Raw genomic sequence first — 19,821 nt, 5'->3', positions numbered from 1 at the left:
CACTGAACGTGTCTGCTCAATTCAGTGTGAGTCGCAGCACAGATCAGTAGCAGGAGTCAGGTTTCATTTATCATTCATTTATATCAAAGCCAAATGTAATAGTGCCTATTTGGCAATATATTGGATTTAAACCCAATGCTAATAGGGAACCTGCAAAAAATGTGTTGTGTTTTTCTAGTTGTTTTCTAGTTCTTCATTAAGAATGATAATGAATCCACCATTCAAACAATTGCCACCCGAATTGGCGCTAATTTAAACCGGTGCGTGTCCACTGGCATGGAGCGTTTTCGGTTCATTCCTATCGAAGCTCAACTTTCATAGGAATTAATTGAAAACGCTTGCTCTGCTCCGCACCGCTATGAATACCCGTGTGGCATTTCGAATTAGCGATTTAAAAGCGAAGTGCAAAAGAGGCTGGGTTCAGTACTCATGCACTCCATGAGCAGAAGCATGCGCTCAGACATATAGCGCAATGAGTTCTCTTTGCTGCTTATTGCAGTTTACTGGTTTAAAATCACTTGTTTTTAAACTGCAATGCTTAAACGCATGCAAATGATAACGTCACATGAGAGTAACCGTGGTAGAGTCAATAGTCCGATTTCTACTGGTTAATTAGAATTATCTATCGTAAAATGATCAAAATTATCTATCAAATTATCTATCGTAAAAAAACAGTGTACTAATCACAACATACGGGACCCTGGTAACAGGACCGGTACAATTTTAACACTATAGAACTTTATACTTTGTGTTTGTGCGAGCTTAGGCCTGCTCATATTGCCATTCGCCACACTAAAAACAGAAAGTGATGACGAAGCTGACTTCTGCATTCACACACAGATGCCATCATCTCACAAAACTCCTGTCCCAGGTGCTGCAACAGGGGAAACACGCTCCTTTGCCTTTTACAGGGCTCTTTCGCCCTGACCCGTGACACTTTATTGGGACACAGACTGCAGCTACTGTAGCAGTGCTTACTGGCTCAGGCTAGAGCTGAGCGAGCTGCCCTATGATTCACAACCGCCAACGATAACCTGCCAATCACAATCAACTTCTGCACGAAAAGTAGGGGTCGAAACTCAACTCAATGCAAATAATTGAAAGCACATGTTATAATTTTTTTTTTTTTTTTTTACCACTGCAATTATTTGGGAATGAGCCGCAATATTTTGCTGAGTGCAACACACAGAGCTCCCCGCGAGAGAGTGGAAAACTCCGCCTCAGCAGTACCGGTGAATATCTCTTATAATGATAGGGGCAGGATAAAATAGACGACTGCTAGCATACTATTTAATAACCAGAGGGAGGATAGAGTCAGGGGCGTAGCAGCCATTATAACGGCCACCCACCCCCCACATTTTGGGAGATAACAGTTGAGTTTTGCTTTGCTGCAGTGCAAATAATAAACTAGGTGGCCAACTTAAATTACAGCTTTAAGACTAAGCAGACGTCTGATACACCCAGACTGCGCTGGCAGTCGATCAAGCAAACAATCAGTAAGCGATAAGTCTAATGGCCACTTACTTGGCCAACACTGGGCAAAAGTTTTGTCATCTAAATAATATTAACGTGCCATGCTGAGAAGTTTTATAATGTATCCCCCATACATAATGTCTAATATGGGTTCCTGAAGTATGTTCTGAAGGAACTGGCTTTGTCATAGCCAGCAGCAGTAGAGAAACCAAAAAGGACCCTTTTTTTCTGTCACCACCATCTAAAACAGGCATTCTCAACCCTGGTCCTGGAGGGCCACTGTCCTGCAGAGTTTAGGTCCAACCTTGATCAAACTCACCTGCCTGTAGCTTTCCAGTAATCCTGAAAGGCTTAATTAGCTTAATTAGCTGGCTCAGGTGTGTTTGATCAAGGTTGGACCTAAACTCTGCAGGACAGTGGCCCTCCAGGACCAGGGTTGAGAATGCCTGATCTAAAAGATGTCACAGAGACGGAGTATTGAAGTGGATTTGTGTGGATTCAAAGTAATGGAGGGCAGAAGAGACAGATAACGGGAGATCTCTCTGTGTAATGAATCCGATCTTCAAGCAAAACTAACTGGATGAATATTTTAATGCCAACGATCCTGACCTGAATTTTGACTCACACCATGTTTGTGTCAACTGGCCCCCCCCCCGAATGAGCCTGGTTTCTCCAAAGGTTTTTATTTCTCCACTCTGTCACCTGATGGAGTTTGGGTTCCTTGCCACTGTCATCTCTGGCTTGCTTAGTTGGGGACTAGATATTCAACAATATTATTGATCTGACTGTACCAACGCTGTTGTATGAGAACTGAGCTGGATGATGACAATTTTTGCAGAACTGCTTTATAGATTAAATAATTGATGATCTTTACAATGAAACTCAATCAACACTGAACTGACTTCAGCCGAAATGCATCATTTTCCATTTATCACTGTAAAGCTTTTTTGAAACAATCTGTTTCGTATAAAGCCTTGACTTTCTAACATACTCGGCGTGTGTAAGGGTATACTGTGTACGTGTTAGACAAAACCGAATAACACCCCCCTGCTCAGGTGCATCATGGCAGCTGTCACAACACGAAACCTTTTAAGCATGCTTAAGCATTCCTATTAGAGGCATCACATATAGAGCCGTTTGTGATCAAAACAATTCCATTGTCGAGGGAACTATGTCTAAGGTGTTTCACCTTTCTGGCTGTTTTTAAAGCACTTATGTAGTTAGCATTCTTGGAGCTCTGTTTCACACATAGCATATGCTACCTTAAAAGTTTTGAGGACTTCTTGTATGCCATTTTTTCCCTTTAATGTAAATCGACAAATATAGCTGTAACTATAAACTAGCCTAAATTGCATTATACCTCTATGAATCCTGGAAAAAATGCAAAGGTCAACAAATATATGATTATGCTGTTCAAATGAGATGATTTAATTATAGTAGGTAAACATCTTCCCTTCCTAGGTTACCATAAATGGTCATCTTAGCAATGTGTCTTTGGGACTAATCTTAATGTCCCGTCTCGGAGAACAGCTAAAGGCAAACACACTCCACTCACATGGACACCCACATACACAAGATTGTGGGACAACCGCAATCATAAACTCATCACTTTGGACTGTCAAAAGACCTAAGTGTAGGTTGATGTGTGATCAGATGTTGAGGGTTCACAAATTAAAGTGTTTATTCTGTGGCAGAAGCCTCTAGACAGCTATTAAGTTTTCATACCAACATCACATGATGGGGAAGTTTTGATGCCCATGTGTGTCCGGAAGAATCCCGTTCTTTTATCCTGAGCCATCTGTGTTGAGAAGTCACAGATGGTTCATATAACAAAGGCTTTTCCCCTCATATCCTTGGTTATTTAAAGCCACACATTTGATAGGAAATCAGACTTCTAGGGATTGTATGGAGATTGAACATTAAAAGGTCTTGACCTTAACAAGAGCCAATATTATGCTAAATGTTAAAGATTTTCAATACAGATCACAGATAGAGTCTTGGTATGGGATGTACAAGAATGTACAGCCTAAAAAGAATGGGAAGCCTAAAGTTTTAACTTTGAAAGTTTGAATGAACGTTGAGGCCAGAAAGATACTCTGCACAAGTATGCAAACTTCTTTGCAAAGTTATTTGCCATGGCAATAGTTGACCTAAAAGATGCCCACTATATCTCCACTTGCGGCAGAGCAGAGAATGTAATGTTATTCTGTGACTTTTGTTCAATGTTACGGTAACATTGTGTTCCAGAATTACTATCCTTAATAAGTCGCCTTGGAAAACAGAAACTGCCCCATGAATGAAAAAAGCCAACAGAAACTGTTCATCTCATCTTCCCTATTGTGATGTACATCCAAGTTAAACAAAAATGTACGGCAGCACTTGATTTTATCCATTGGGAATTGATTAGATTGTCACTGCAATCTCATGTGAGTGACAGGATAAAAGAAAGGGATTATTGTCTAACTGGCGAACACGTCATCAGAGAAGAGATGTTGCAGGGGGAAGAAAGTTATTTTTATTATAAAGTATATAAGGGCATGTGATGATTTTTTTTTTAAACGATGATGTGCACAACTAAATAATCTATAATAACCACTGCTTTATTCCATAAAAAAAATAAGAATGGACCATTTTGATTTCATTGTGAGCAAGAAGTAGAAGAGTGAAGAATCACACTCCTTGACCTCATGACACTCCACATATGGGATTTTAATATGTGGGCTTTTCCAAAGAAGAACCTGTTAGTACTTGTCATAAAAGCATCTAGGGGTGCACATTAGCCTGAGGTAAAAGAGAAAGTGGCACGTGTGGCCGCCACTCCCTCCCTCTGCTGTTAACCTTTCCTTTTACAATTTCACCCCTCCCTCCCCTAGTATTCTACCCATCAGACCTGTTCACTTTGTCCCTCTCCTCTTTTTTTCTCTCGCTCCCACCACCTGTTCCTCCTTTTCTACACCTGCAATGTCATAAAAAGTATTTCAGCTTGCACACAGCTGGAGCATCTCCAGTCGCATCTTCATGTCGTTAATGTCCTTAACACATTCCAGATCCTGTATCTGTTCCATCCATTGGGCGGCAAATGCTGTTGACCAGTAACTGTTTTCTATAACCTCAAGTGGGTCATTGGTGGCTTACAAATCCCAAGAGATTAATTTTGATAAATATGTCACAATGTATATGTCCATTTATAAGTGTGGCGAGCAGGACGAGGCCGAGGGCCGTGAGAGAACGGCGCGAGACTGGTGGCGTGATTGATAATGAGCGGTCTCGTATCTCTCGTGGAGCAGCGGAAGCATAAAGGAGGAGCGACGACAGTGAAGATCGAGAGAGGCCAGGCCTGGATTTTATTTGTGTTTTGTTATATGTGACAGCAGTCGTCTGTGAGGTTTGTCTTTATTTATTTTATTATTAAAATCTGTTGAGCCTCCATCCCATAATAACGAACTTTGCTACAATAAGTAACTGACATACCTAAGAAAGATTATAGTAAGAAAGAAACTTCTTGCCTTGAAATTGAAAATAAGCAATGAAGCTGCTGGAAGCAATTTCTGCAGCGTCAGTGGGATGAACAGGTAATCCAAAAACCCTAATCAAACAATTTAACCAGTTAATCAAAGTCTTAAGAATTACTGGAAAATGGAGCAGGATTGGTGTACAGCAACTCTCCGGCACTCAGGTAGGACACACACAGGACAGGTGGATGCATGAATAAAAGTAGTGATGGACAGATGAAACAGCATTGAGATGGAGGTGCAAAAACAGAGTTGAAAAGAGAGGGAAGTCCGGGATTGAGTCTTTCCCGCAAAATCACTGGCGCTGATGTATGAAGCATGCTACACTGACGCTCCAAATCTATCACCTAAGTCACAGACGCATGATTCACTTCAGCCAAGAATCTGCATTTATGAATGATTGAATTGTGTGTGACTGTTAGAATATACCTCTTTGCATACTTGTCTCTGCCTCTGAAAGTCCGCTCTCATGTGAGTGAGTCTTGTGTATTCAGTGGGCAGTCCACATTACAGTGTATTCTGGCCAGGAAACACCTACTTACACACAATCACATTTTGTTTATTTCTGCAATATTTACTCTGGTATATCTGAAACAATCTGAATCTACATTTGTGCTCAAGGACATCTCATTAACTTGCTACTGAATGTCTCGTATGACATTTGGACAACTCCGTGACAAAAATTCGGTGTGTAACTTGTCCTGCACATCAAACTATGTGGCTTGTTGAGGAGTCTGCAATTACTTTTCTAAGCAGTCAGACTTACCATTTCAATCGGCAAACAATGTAATAGCAAAAAAAAAAAAAAAAAAAAAATATTTGCATTCAAGGAGTGATATGAGAAAGAGGAATATCAAAGACTTGGGGATGGGCTTGTTTTGACTTGAGCAGGCAAGTAAAGCACCAAATAGCACTCGGAATACCCTAGCAACCACTCAGACCACCTTAGCAACTGCATGTGGCTGTGTTTTCTTTACAGGCAAATATCAATGTTTTCTTCCAAAAATGTGCAAATCTAATTTGAATTATTCTATAAGACAGTTACTGACCTTTGTAGACATGAGACATTGTATAATGCCTTTTACTCGCCTTTGATTCCTTATGGGAAGAGAATCAAAGCGGTGGTTCGCTATGCATCAAGGGACGTTTTCAAAGATTTTGTCTTCACACAACCCTTTGCTTCCTCACGGACTGTGTGAATGTTTATGAATGAGAGCTGCTTGAGGGTGTGTACAGGATTTGCCAAAATGGCTATGTGGTGCATTTGTCTAGTTTGGTGTGTGCCAGTGTTTACACAGCCTCATAAACAAAGACGACCAGCCGGAAGTGCTCAGCATAGATATGCCTGACCTCTTTCACCAGCTAACTAAGCCGTTAAGAGCCACATGCTATCTTTAACCCCTTACTGATGCCATTGTGTGTGTGTGTGTGTGTGTGTGTGTGTGTGTGTGTGTGTGTGTGTGTGTGTGTGTGTGGCAAAAAAAAAAAAAAAAACACAACCAGCTGTCTGATACATTTCAGCACCGGTAACATCAAGAAGACCACATACATAGTGCACATCAGATAAACCAACATGTTTATCTAAACTAGACACACTCCATTTGCTTTTGACAGACAATATACACAGACGTATTACAATTCTTGAGCACACTTTGAAAAAGATACGCAAATAGAAACTGATGACATAGCACTACTAGTACTGTGAAACCAGACATATTTGCTTTTTCTGAAGCTCAAGGTCAAGACTGTGACGTGGGCTTCTGGATCACAGACAGTAAGCTAACTAGCTATCAAAATTGTATCAATTTTTTTTGATGTTTCTCACTACAACTTCCTTTTCCAAGCACTTTACAGTCCTCTGAATCACCATATTGATCTTTGCATAGAAAAAAGTCTCTCATTTCCCACGGATCACTCCTGAATAAGCCGTTTGAACCGGTTATGCTTACTCTGACCCAGCAAACATGCGTGTTTGAGGCACAAACACTGCAGAGTCTGGGCGCACCCATGGGGAATGTGACATCAGGGCCTGACTATAGCAGCTGGGCTCCATGCAGCATTTACAGGTTAAAACAGTGCCACATCTAAGAACTGCCCTGGTGGCACAGACAAGGCCAGATTCAGGTCACTGAACAGGACAGAGGCACTATAATGGATTCAAGTGTGGATACAGGCAAAACCCTGTTCCAAAACCCAGTGACCTCCCTTCTTTTTTTATTGTCTACATAGGCAGCTTGCTTCGATATCACCATCTAAATGAAACCTCTTATGTCACTGATTTAAAAAGCCTCTTCATCAACAGCAACTCATTCATCCAGAAATGGAAATTGTCATCATTTGTCATTGTCAACATGGAGATATATTTTCTTAAATGTCTTTTGTGTGTGTGTGTGTGTGTGTGTGTGTGTGTGTGTGTGTGTGTGTGTGTGTGTTCCACAGAGGTCATTCAGGTTTGTAATGACATGAGGGTGTAAATGATGACAGTTTTCATTTTTGGGAAGCATATTCCAGATAAATAGCACTTTTCAGGTGAAGGGCACAAAAGACTGAAAGTTTATTTTAATAGAGTCTGATTTTAGCATGTTATTAAGTTAAGCACAAATACATAGCCCAGCAATATAAGGTGAACGTAGGGATATTTCCAAAGAATGTGAGCAATGGTGTCCCAAAAAGCCCTTCCACAAAACTATTAGAAAAGTGTACAGATGATGGTCATTTTGCCATCTTTAATCATATTATCCTGGGATATATTTTCTCAAAATCGTATGTGGGATTTTAAAACGTTTAATTGTACATCCAAGGAATATCAGCAGACAATATTCCTTAAATATTTATGTTCATTTATTCCACACAGACACAGTATATGCAAGTTGAAATAAGTAGGGCTGATAGGTGATGCCCATCTTCATATAGAATTTGCCTAAGTGTGTTTGTCACAATACATGAAGGATACATGTCATTTTGTCCAAAATTTAAGGCAGCATCACAAGACAAACGTTAACTACAGCTAAGAGAGAGAAAGAGAGATGGATGTTAAAAAGTAGCTACAAACAATGAAGTTGGTAGCAGAAAAGAATGCCAAAGATTTGTTTAGACTAAATATAAATTTACGCTTATGCAATCTAACAAACAAGTGTTCTCCAAGAAATATGAAGGAATGTGCAAACACATCATTGAATAGTGAATTAAGTGTTTGCATAGTCTGTACAAACACAAACATCCATTCAAACTAAACCACATTCCTCTGCAGTGTGAGGTGTTGGGCTCAGTACAGTACAGTGGTTTGAGACAGGCAAAGTGACTCAGAGTACAGTTATTACAGTTACAATCCTTATGGAATAGTCATATGTTAACACTTTCCCCGCCATTGACGAAAATTTCCGGCTTTCCGTGTTTTCACTGTTATACTGTAGGGTGTGTTATTACGCATCTTCTGAAAGAGTACTGAATCTCCTGATCAAAAGACATGTGAAGAAGAACCAGAAACAAGCGATAGCATATGTAAAATAACACAATCATCAACATTAAACAGCAAAAGAGTGCCTAACGAGTGAAATGTCGACCCAGGACGAGGTATAGGACTGTGAAGCTTTGGGGGTGTTGATGGACTCGATCTACTTCATCTCCATCGTTCTGAATCTGATCTGGATATAGTCTTTTTTGCTCAAAATGTTGCTTTTTTTATGAAACGTACCCAAATTCAAGTGTTGATAAAATAAAGAATGCATTAAGGTCTGTTCTTTCTTTTGATATATATTGCATGTTTAGATATTCATACAACTAAATAATTTGGTGAAAATGCTAGCGGTGGCAGGCACCTTAAAAAATAAATACAAAATAAAATAAAAACCCTGGTGGGCAAAGAGGCTCATGAATTTGCTCCTTTTGGGGTTGAATCTTTAACCTCCCAGTTACCAGCTCAGATCTATTCCACGTATTCTTTTAGCCAATCAGAATTGCTCATCAACCATTTCCACAGGTCTGCTGGTCTTGAAAAAGAAGATCTATTTTTTCCCCCCACGAAAGACATGACAGTGAGTCCTCTAAAGAGCTCATGGTTTTCTTCTTTGAATAGATCATGACATCAGCTTTTGGGCAGGTCAGCTGTCTGCCTGAGCAAAACAAACGTGTCTAAACAATGCCACATCTGGAGATGGAGAAGGGTGATTGAGAGAGAGGAAAGAGTATGGAAAAGAAAAAAAAAGAAAAAAAAACAGGGGGAGGGAGAGAAAGTAGAGGAGGAATGTGGCGGAAGAGAGTGGAAATGAAAAAAAGGGGAAGCAGCCAGCTGTTTTGGACAAGTGCCAGAGTGTCTGGGGATGTGCAAAGTTCTAGTTTACGGGAGATTCCCTCACACAGACCTTTCTGAACGTTTAAACCCCCAGCCATGTGCATGAGCGAAAGAAATAGCATCTTGTCTACCTCACTCTCTTAGTCATCATTAACACACTGCAAATACAAACACACACACACACACACACACAGATTTTGACAACCCACTATTCTGGTACTTCATGTACCTCACACTTCATGTGTCCATCTAAATTAATTATTTAATCCCAATCTGAATTTTAAGGCACTATAATCTTTTTGCAAAGAATAACCTCTTGTCATCAGTTGCTAGCAGGTCCTGAATGGTTGCTAGGGCATTGCTAGATGGTTGAAAGCACACCTCCAAGTCTAGATATTGCTCAGGTCCATTTTTATTCTGCTTATGGAATTCTTTAAACTATTTATCATTCACCATTTTGAATGCTTAGAAAAGTAATAAAACACTCCTCAATAAGCTACACCATTTTAAATGTAATGTCTGTAGCACACACTTTATATCTTAGCAAACACTACTAATCAATTACTAATTAGTCATGAAGCTGACACATTTTCAAAGCAGTCCTATCTGACGTAAAAATGTAGTTGTGTGTTTGTATTTCTGCTTGGGTTTTAATGTGGCAGCATATGGAACTGTGTTTAACTGACTGCAGACACAATCCCTCTCTCTCTTTCTCTCTCTCTCTCTCTGTGGCTCAGTAAACCCTACATTATGGGGACAAAATGTCCCCACAAAGATGGCAATATATACGAAATCCTTTTCCTTGTGGGGACATTTTTTGGTCATAATGAGGAAAACTGCTTATAAATCATAAGTGGTGTTTTTTGAAAATGTAAAAATACAGAAAGTTTTCTGTGATGGGTAGGTTGAGAGAGAGAGAGAGAGAGAGAGAGAGAGAGAGAGAGAGAGAGGAGATCTTTGTGCTTATATCTTTGGCATAACTGAGCAAAACTGGTACCACAACTTTCACACGTCCACACATAAACACACTCAGCAAGAGGCCAAATCCCTAAACTGTCATTTCATGTGCACACTACTCTAAACACACATCCCTGATTATAATGCCCTGTTAAACATTTAGAAAGCAGATTTCCCACAATGCTTTTCTACTATGTAGTCATGCTCTGCCATATCCCGTGTCACAACAAAAATCACCTACAAAACAAAATACACTTCAAAGGCCTATATCAGGAATCAGTCAACTTCAGACATTTATCCAAGTAATACTCTTTCCTGTATAACCCTTCATTTGCTTTATCAGGACACCTCGATTTTACTGTCTCTCTGACATAATCAACATTACTTCAGTTGATTCTGAAGAGGTGGATTTCTCTCAGGTCACCCTCAAGTCTATTGGATTATTTTGCTCACTTTATCATCTGCCAGTTGAAAAGGATAAGTTTGATCACTTGCAAAAAGTTGCTTTGTGAGGCATAATACTTAGAGTTACTAACCGCAAGTTTGAACAATCGTAATGATAATAATGCTTGCCTTCATGACACAAGCCTAATCCGCAAATTGTTTCTTTGGAATGGTTTTCTAATCACATTAAATCAAGACCGGTTTTATAAGGCTCACCACTTGAGTTAATAGAGGATAAAATACTATTAGAGCCTAATGTTTTCCAAATTCTAACAGGGAGCATGCAATTTTTATTTGTTTTAAGGGAATGATGCATTGGTAACTGCGGATCTCCTGAGCAGTTAAAGTTAAGAGCTCTGCTGCTGGTTCCATTACGGCTCAGAGTTTGTATGTGTTTGCACGTGCACAAATGCAATGGCTTCAGGAATCCTCACGGGATAGGGTTAGAGTTACAAATCGTTAGGCAGTGGTCAAAAGGTCAGACTAGATTGTTACGCCTCACCCAAACTGTAGACCCCTGGTAGCAGTGTTAACAAGGAATGTGTGAAACAAACAATCATATGCACCAGGACTACAGACAGAGAACAGTAGACACTGTTGGACAGGGGTCTCCCTAACCCCCCGTTGTTTTGCTTGGGATGATACTCTATATAGATTTCAACAAAACAGAACAGGAGACAAAGAATCTCTGTTGGATGTAGCCCAAGAGACTGCTTGGCATTTTGCAGTTAAGATACCACAAATCCTATATAAGCCTATGGAAGACGGTGGACCATGTCTGGACAGGCTGGATTGGCTCTGGTATGTTCTGCGTTGCAGTGACCTGGCGTTTGGGGCCATTGGGAAGTCGGAAATGCTCATTGGTTTGGTTTGGATGGGCGGATTGACTCCAGAAAAAATTTACTACAGTTTTTACTGGTATCTAGTGGGGCTTAGTAACCAAATACCACTTCCTTCTGGACAGGAACTTCTTTACTTGATGAAGACACATTATCCAGACTGTAGTGAGTTTCTCTCAGCTGCTGTCAGTAATACAGTTAGGCAGGAGACACTGGGACAGGAAGAACCAGCTATGGTTAATGCTTTCATGCTGCATCCCTTGGTCCATATGTACCTTTATCTCTCAGTCCTCATAACAGTCCTTCTATTATGTCCATACATCCCTATGTCCCTGTCCATATGTCCCTGTGTCCCTCAAGTGAAACTACCAAAACTTTACCAGCCAAACACAACCATGAATCTCCCCCTCTCTCTCTCTCTCTCCACCTCCACTGCCAGCTCTGGAAAGTTCATTTGTGACAGTAGGTCCGTCTCCTTCACTCTGCACGTGTTTTTTCAATTAGCCAAGGCTCCTGTACACTATTCAGAAGAACATTTGGGAAACCATAATTCTCATGGCCCTGCACAAAAAACTAATGGAAACTCGCTTAAGATTTTTCCGGGGGTGGTTTCAAAAAGAGCCATTACCCCAAGAGGGGAGCGGGGGGTTTGTTGTATTCATCCCAGAGATGAAGGGATGAACTGGCCAGAAGATTAGACAGACGAACGGATGGGTGGAGTGATGGACGGATGCATTACGAGTGAGAGGTCAAGCTGGCCTTTCTAAAGGTAAAAAGAAGTCAGACAGACGTAGAGATACTCAGAATAGAGGTGAGTGGAGGAGGTGAACGAGTGCACGGATGGAGAGATTTTCCTCAGAATGCGGATGAAAGCTGGCCGGTCCGGATCTGGAGCGGGCCGCAGGGAGAAGGGACATGTCCAGAGGACTCAGATCAAAGGAGAGAGGCGGCTGAGAGACAGATGACGGGCCATCCCCTCCCCTCCATCCCAGAGTCTCTATTTACACAGATGAGTTTGAAAAGCCTTCAGCAAGATTCTGACCTTCAGCACAGCAAATAAACACACACACACGCACTCATATAAACATGCTAATGCAAATTCATTCACACACACCTGACGGTGTATCAATACTCACAAATGTTTACATGTGCACGTGTGTTAAGCCACACTCACACTCACATTAACATTCTCCACATTTTGTGTACACGCATACCTAAAATATACATATCATCTTTGTACTTCAAGTTAGCTAAAACTCCTACAATTGCACACTTAACATACTTCTGTCTACTAAAGTCCTTCACATAAAGTAAACCTCAGCATTGATACATGGAAATCAATTTCTTCTCTAAGCTGTCACAACCATAAATAAAGTCATTAGTACTGCTCCTATTTTCATAGATCTTGACATAAAATAGTTTAAAAGGCTGCCTAAAAGTGCACATTTTGAGTCAGTAAGTGTGTGTGTTAGTATGTGTCAGTGTGTGAGGACACAGACCCCCCATGCTGACAGACAGACAAGACAGTCAGACAGTCAGACAGCCAGACAGACAAATGTCTACTTTCAATAATAACATTAGCATTGGCATTACAATGACAGCAGCAACTCTTACCTACATGCTTGTGAAGTCTTGGAAAGTGAGAGGTTCATATCTGCCGCTGCAGTTCCTGTGCTGCACGTTTAGACCCAGAGGAGAGGGAGAGAGAGAGATAGGAGAGAGAAAAAGAGAGAGAGAAAGAGAGAGAGAGTGCAATGGAGCAGCGCAGCCCCCAGTCCCGGCACTCCAGTTCTACGTTCTGAGGATGAAAAGAGAAGTCTTCATTACCAGCTGGAGACCACGCCTCCACCTCTCCCCTCTTCCCTCCCCGCCGCCTTCCCTCTCCCTCCCAGCCAGTAGCAGGACGCAAAGTTTGTCCCAGCCAAGAGAAGGCCAGTGATCTGCCAAAGCAAACCTTCAACCACAACCAACTGCCAGTACAGTGAGAGAGAAGGCTATGACAGATCCAGTCGAAGGGAGCACAGTAAAGGGGCTAGACACACTTTTTGATCAGTGTTGTTGAACTCATTTTAATTAAGGCTTGCTGTAGGAAACGGGACATCAAACAGACTGTCGGTTTATGGGAAGGCACAGCTCGGAGCGCATACACATTTGTGAGTGTGCCAATGTCCTCTTTCATGCAGCACCGGTGCAAAAAAAAGAGGATATTTTGCATTACTTATGAGTCAACTTTGAGTTTCCCCTCTCCCTCTTGTCATCTGTCTCTTGCTTTCCACCGTTGCCAAAGTGAATGTTATCCATGGCAGTCAAGAAAATCACTCTTTTTAGGAGAGCTGCATGCCGTCTGTAATTATAAGTGGGGTTGGGCATGAAGTCTGCCTACAATCCCAGCTCCGATGCCACAACACACACACACACACACACACATATACACGCCCTAATGGGAGTGTGAGCCAAACCAGGCCAGTGTGCTCGCAATCCTCCACTCTGAAGCACAGCATGACAGTTGAGACTATATTTTTAGCATATCCAAAACCTTTTTTATTCATATTGAAATTTTCATAGGAGAAATTATGTTTGCCTTGAATAGACACAATCAATGGAAGCATTCATGGCAAATGGAATAAAAAAAAAATTGTTTTTTAAACTCTTAGACTCTCCTTTTCCCAATTATTTCTGTGTGCATGCATTACAGGGCTATTTTAAAGTGAACGTTTAAACTTCTGGGATTGTCCTAATTGAGTTACGGGTATGTAAATGAAGTCTGCCTTGCAAAACGCTCTTTTCATCCTAAATACACGCAGCTGTTTGTTTACATCGCTGTCATGGAAATGAAAATTAAATCAAGTCGTATAACTTTTTGGAATAAAACAGAGACATGAATTCAGAGCCAATTTGAAGGGAGACATATAATTATGATGTTCTGTTTTATTATCTGAAAGATTTGTCAGTACTCTGTTTATAGTTGTTGCACATGCGGTGAACGGTGAAATTTGAATGAGAAGAACAAAACACGAGAATGGCGAGAAAACATGGAGAGAATAAAAGGACCAGTTTAACTAAGCTTTACAATATAAAATTGTTCTTCATAAATAAGGCTTCAAGTGGAATCACATCTTATGTCTGTACTTCCTTTAATAAAGCAAGAATCCTGCATGTAATTCCTCTCCTCACCACAAGAGGACCACTTGAGCAGCTTGTACATTTATAATCCTGCCGGAAAGACTTTCAGTCAAACTGTTTGCAGTGCAAGTTTCAGGGATGGAAGTGAAAGATAAAACACAAAAAGATTAAAGATTACCAAACCACCTTTGTCTTGGCCAAAAAAGTCTGCATAATGAAAAACCTATATACACTTATCACATTTATGTTTCATAGTTTATGTTTACATAATAAATACTGCAAAATAACTTGCAGAGATAAAATTCTTCCAGGGATTGATGATTATTTTATACCTACCAGTATCTGAATTGCTGATTCTGGCTGTAATTTAAGTGTGAAGTCTGAGGACGGTTGCATAAACTGCTAAATATATATATATATATATATATATATATATATATAAGACTGGACATAACTTTATGTCAGTCAGGTATACATAAAAACGTAGATTGGACAAATTTGATACCGAAAAGTAAGACTGAATACCCCTAACTGACTGCTAGTTGTTTTTACTAGTTCTTAAGCCAGTCTTAACATAATGGACATGCAACTGGCCCCAGGTCTTCAAATTAATTGCCTTGATTTTGCTTGGATCTGCCTTTTTGAGCATAATAATATGCTAACTGACAGTGTTGGGGGTAGTAATGCAGTTATGTAATCAGAGTGCTTTTTTTTAACTAGTAAAGTAACAGATTTAAATGTACTTTTTAAAATAACGCAAGTTACTAGTTTTCCCATTTATTGACCGGACAGCTCTCCTGTCCCCATGTTGAGAGAAATGGGAAATAAGTGCAGATCGGCGTTGTGTGTGAACATGATGGTTATTGTAGTCCTAGACTAAATGTGAGCAGGTTTACTCACCTCACTTGCACAAAAGATTCAGTATTCCTCAAAATGAACAAACCAGTAAAATGCAAATTGGGAATATTACACAAACCTGCAATAATTAAATGTTAAATTACACAAATATACTTTATGCATTAAATCTCACTTTATTAACCAATGTCTTAGCTGCTGACCTTCGATGACAATTCAGTCATACTAATAAGCTAAAAATGACTTTTGATAAACATATCATTTGCGTTTCTTTCTTTCTTTCTTTTTTTTATTGCTGATGTAAGAGTGTAGAACTTTCTTCTTCTGCGATATAGAACAGCTGAAAGGTTTGTTTTGAGCTGCGCCATCTACTGTACAGGAGTGAATTCCCATTTCCTTCAGCCTGAGGCTTATTCATTTCACTTTTGGTGTCAAAGGGCCTTCACATGTACCAAAATATATATATATATATACATATTTTATTTGTTATTAAAACAAACAAGCAAGCCAAGCCCAGATTAGAAAAAGTAATGCAAAAGTAACGTAACATTACTTTCAGTAAAATGTAATTAAGTAACACAATTAGTTCTTTTTTAGAGAGTAATTTTTTTAAGTAACAATCCTCAGCACTGCTAACTGATATGAGAGCTGGAGTTATGGTGTGTCTTTCTGAAACAGACGGATGTAGACAGAAAAACTAGTGGTTGATTTATGCGGTTATAAACTGTGATTGAGGTGAATTGTGACATTTTTCCCTCTAACGCCACTGAGTTTTAAGAGAATGATGATTTGACCATGTGTGCTGCATGACTCATGCCAGATCACTAGCAGTGTGCACGTGTGTATAGAGTGTAAAAGATAAAAAAAAAAAAAAAGATGTAGATAAGTCCAGCAAGGCACACGTGTGACAAAAAGCTATCAATACATTTGGAGTTTGCAGTCTACCAATTTCTGCAGTTTTATCAACATCTGGGCCAGTTCTTCAAAGAAGGATAAGTGTGTGCGTCATGTGACTTATTTCCTGTGCATTATTCTCAAAAGTCTGTTATAGTGTGTATAAACAGATGATAGTGAGTTATGCATGGTGTTGGAGGTATAGAGATTAAACTAAGGCCCTGTCCCAAAAGGCACACTTCATATGCACTTACAGTCTTGTGGACTTAAAATGGCCGCCGTGCGCTCGTGATTGTGAAGTCCACAAGATCGTAGGGTGTCCCATTTGTCGTTTCAGGTTTCAAGACAAGTCACCTTTATTTATATAGCGCTTTTTACAATACAGATTGTTTCAAAGCAGCTTTACAGTGATAACAGGAAAATAATGCAACAAAGTTTGTTTCGGCTGTACAGATATACATGTAGAAGAAAATAGTGTCATTGTCCAGCTTAAGTAAGTTCAGTGTTCCTCAAAATTCAGAAGGGTCGATATTCACCCTCAATGCGTACTTTTGCTGAGAGCAAGCTTCGCAGGAGACTTCTACCCTACAGTCAAAGCGGAGCTACGTACCAAAGTGCGGACTCGTAGGAAGACCGCTAGTGTTTAGGGTGCCATTTGGGACTGGGCCTAAGTGTTACGGTAGACTGAGCTATGCCCTGAGGAAAGCCATAACTAAGCTGTCATTTTTGAGGGGTTTCAGAGTCAGGAAGGCCACTGGCCAAGTAGGGAATAGATTGCCCATTTCACCCAGTAGTCCCATTTCTGAACCCTGAGGGGATTTATTTTCCCACAAGCATGCTCAAGGGGAGGTGTAAGACATGCTAAGTGTAAAAAACAAACATTTTAATTCGTTTTTCAGCTGACACTGATGATCTTTAACCACTGGCTTTCACCAAGATCAGTTATTAGATTGAAATACACAGCTGAAGGGCACTTAGTTGACCTGGTCTTGACTGTAGCGAGCTGCAACTAGACTAACAACTAAACAACTAAAAACTGATGCGCATCACATTATAGAGACCTAGAAAAAGCAACGCTGAACACTGGGGGACAATACTAGAGCAAATTTGGCAGTTTCTGGAAAGGGACTGCAGACAAATGTTATACAAATATTTAAATATGACATACAAGTTTATAAGCCAGCCACACTGTCTGATTTTTAACAGTCTTTTAAGATTGTTGCTTGTGCACTGTGCGACATCGAGGATCTTTTATACCAGACTATACGATTCACATAATAGCCTTGATTATGATCCCAATTTTCCCGTTGAAATCTTGTAGGAGGTGTCACACAAGGCCCAGGTATATTTAATTTTCCGTGTTCCGCTCCATCTCGCACACCACCGCGGATGGACATGTTCAACACATGCACAGTGCAGTTGCTTTTTTTACTCTACCAGATGTCAGAGGGCAGCACTGAGTTATGTCATTTACAGGACATTCGCTGGGATGGACGAAACAAGACAAGCCATTGCATGCAAAGTTTAGAACAAAAACACACTCTCTTTGACTACTGCGCAGTAAATCACACCTAGTCGTGGGTTTTCAAACCTGTCTTGGAGGACCCCCAGTATGTATCCCTTATCTAACACATCTGATTCAACTCATCAGTTGAGTCAACTCATTAGTAGAGACTGCAAGACCTGAGTTGGGTGTGTCAGATAGGGGAGACATTCAAACTGTGCAGAGCTGGAGGTTCTCCAGGACAGGTTTGAAAACTCAAGACCTAGTAGACTCTCAACATTAACCTTGCACATGCATTGTTGTATGTGCATCGTCCACGTGGTAACACAAATGGGCCTGTTGAAGGGCAAAATCTGCAGTCTTAGTGTGACGTTCAACAACTGTTGCAATCAACCTTTGCCATCAAATTATACTTTAGCTGTCCACGTTCTGCAACAATCCACGTGCTGTCCGCGTGATGTAATTTTCGTCATCGGGAGGGTCCGTGGACGGTGTCTTTAATAAGGCAACTTCTTAAGTGTGGCATTTGCTTACTGAATCCACTGTTAAATGTGTTGATATGCTTCTCAGAAGAATGCAGCACATTACTTGATTATTCCTTAATTGCCTTTAGTCTCCAGACTTTGGAAAGTGAACAAAAGCTGTAGGGGATCCCAACAAACAAGCCCATGACCATTGTTAGTAGTATGTACTTCTGTCTTGCAAGGGGAAAAAATATCATATTTGCCCAAAACCCTCAAATCAATGCAAGTTGTAACCAGTATAATGTCAGGAGAAAAGAATCTCTCTCAGCAGGCCATTACTCTCTGTGTGAATAAATCTAACGGGACACTCATGACATCAACAGAGACACCCTGATGTGAGAGAGATTACGAGCACAATCAGTCAAGATCTTTTTCAGATACCAGTGTGGCAGAAAAGAACAACTTGTCAGGAGTCTCGGATAGACTGTAACGCTTTGTTGGTGGATATTCTTTTGAATTCTTGTAAGCTAAAGTTCAAAATGTTTTGAGTATTAAGTATTGAGCCCATCTTGATGACACTACACTGGCTGCCTATACAAGCTTGTATAAACGACACAATTCTTTTGCTGGCTTAACAAAACTCGTAAGACCTAGTGTCACAACATCTGAAAGATCTCTCAACACTTCTTTGTCCATAATATCATCTATGCCCACGGGATCCAAGTATATTATTCCAAGTACAAATTAGGGATGACAATTGTATTCCAATGAGCAGAAATCAGAAACACTCTGAAAATTTAAGCCAAATGAATAACTTTTCCTGCATTTGGTTAATGTGACTCTTGCCAACCGTAATTACTCTCTCAGAGAAGAACAGCTGTATTAGTATCCAAAGAAACAAACTGTCAACCTGACCCCTTACTCGAGTTTGTTAACCGTGTTATGGTGGGTTGCTATGGTCTCAGGGAGTTGCCCCCTGCCTCAAATATTTGCCAGCTTGACATAATTAGGTCTGCTGGAGTTGTCCTGGTGCACGGCTGGAGACCCAAACTAATTAATTGTCTTGCAGTGTAATTACCTAAATATCTCATCAAATCTCCTCCCTTGCCTTTGGGAAACTTGCCCTTGAGGCCTATCCAACCTCACACAGCTGGCTGCGCCAGTAACATCAAGTGAGTTTACTTCTTTATGCCAGCACCCCACACATGGACTTTCTAGCTAGTTTACTCGATACGTGCACCATCTGGAGCTACCAAACTCCACACAAATAGACTAAATAGCAAATGGCTCGACAGAGTTATTCATACAATGAACTGTAAATAAACCCCAAATCCAATTACTTTATAACCAATGACCCTTAAACTAGTTATAATTCAAATGCAACAAATACTGAACACTCCACTACCTATTATACTTGCTGTGATTTTACGTATACTTTAGTGTGTGAAATAGCTGCTTGCGCACG

General features: G+C 40.4%; 1 protein-coding gene across 4 annotated transcripts in view; it reads right to left on the bottom strand.

Moving 5' to 3' along the window:
- The window catches only part of znf469 (zinc finger protein 469), a 314,352-nt gene that overhangs the window by 35,219 nt on the left and 259,312 nt on the right, over nucleotides 1-19,821 (bottom strand). For 2 of the 4 annotated variants that reach the window (XM_084397157.1, XM_084397158.1), the window contains one exon: nucleotides 13,131-13,314. The exons of 1 other annotated variant lie outside the window; for it this stretch is intronic. The gene's annotated coding sequence lies outside the window, so the exon portion shown is untranslated. The remainder of the gene's footprint in view (nucleotides 1-13,130; nucleotides 13,315-19,821) is intronic. One more of the 4 variants, XM_084397159.1, reaches the window with a different exon arrangement.

Source organism: Rutilus rutilus (genome assembly GCF_951802725.1).
Source record: "Rutilus rutilus genome assembly, chromosome: 23".
Lineage (NCBI taxonomy): Eukaryota > Metazoa > Chordata > Actinopteri > Cypriniformes > Leuciscidae > Rutilus > Rutilus rutilus.
This window is presented reverse-complemented; position numbering and strand designations above follow the sequence as displayed.